Here is a 1,443-nt window from a genome sequence, read left to right as displayed (position 1 = left end):
ATGTATAAACATAGCCTATGTGATTCAAATCCTAAAGGGTAAATAAAAGTGTATCAACTGTCCAACACATCAATCCTCCTCGCAGCATTTCTTTGCAGCATTTTTTGGAATCCGACGATGAGACTTATACTTCTTAACCAGCTTCTCCACATCGCCACAAGTGTATCCTAGTCTACATAAAATTTTCCAGGTCAATATATGATGAGATAGGGATGATCAGATAACTGAACATGCTTACTCATATGCAGAGTGAGTCCTATCAATCTTTCTGAAGAATCTCCGAATAGTTGTTATAGAGCAATTCTTCCTAACCTGCTCAAAAAGTGCCTTTGATTGTGCAAATGACTTGCATTTAAAAGTACCTTGACGGAATTCTGTGCAGAGAAGCAGGATGGATATAAAATAGAAAGATCAAGTGAAAAATGAGACTTACCTTGTTTGATATAACCCCAATACAACTCAATTGGATTGAGCTCACAGTGAAATTTAGGAAGGAATAAACAAATGTGACCAGCTTCTTCAATTACTTTTTGAATCAGGCACTTTTCATTTGAAAAGTCTGACTGTAAGCTGAGAATCCTGAAGGCACAACAGCTTGTGGATTTGGAATTCTGATTAGTTCTTCTCTGAGATTCTTCGTCTTCATTAATGAAATATCCTTGAGCTTCAGCCTCTCGTATCAACTGTTCAGATCGAATCTCTTGATCTTGGCAGACAGCCGACTTTTTACACTCTTTACACTTCCCTAAGAGGGGACCCTTACCAGCCTGCTGAGACTGCAGGCTATAGAAGTCCCACAATCCACGCTCTTGAAGCACGACTTTGATACCTTTTGGTTGGCTTGCAAGGGTTTTATCCGGGTGATCAGATGAATATACCATTGATTGTGGTAAGCCTCGTAGCTCAACCGGGATGTTGGGATCATCGGTTGGAATTGTAGTATCGCGAAGCAGATTTTGTTTACCACCTACGTTGAGATTCATATTCTGAACACGTAGTGCCGAAGGTCCGTAAGCCTGATGAGCTGAAGAGCAATCAAATATGAAGACACCTTGTGCTTTTGGGTGCAAACGATTAAAGATTGGAATCGCTCGCTCTTGAAGTTGAGATATCAACTGATTCATGTCCCACCAGGGATCACCCTTGGTCCCTGGGTAGATAACAACTGCTGCATCAGAAGGTATGTCTTGTGGTTCAGATTCAGGTAGAACAAGTCGTCCTGTAGTTTCAAGAATGAAGTCGGAGATGTGTATCAACCGACCTGCGCTCTTGGATCGTAAGTCGGGTGTGTCGGGCAAAAGCCAGGCATGTTTAGGTCGTTCATTCGCATGAACCGTTGATTCGTCATGATAAACAAAAATCGTTTCAGTTGTATATGGTTCAGGTGACCGACTGTGCTTCTGATCGTCGCCTAACCATTCAGAAGATCGCGCTCGCAGTTCA

The sequence above is a fragment of the Melampsora larici-populina genome (assembly GCF_000204055.1).
Source record: "Melampsora larici-populina 98AG31 unplaced genomic scaffold MELLAscaffold_89, whole genome shotgun sequence".
Lineage (NCBI taxonomy): Eukaryota > Fungi > Basidiomycota > Pucciniomycetes > Pucciniales > Melampsoraceae > Melampsora > Melampsora laricis-populina.
Note: the sequence above shows the minus strand (reverse complement) of the source record.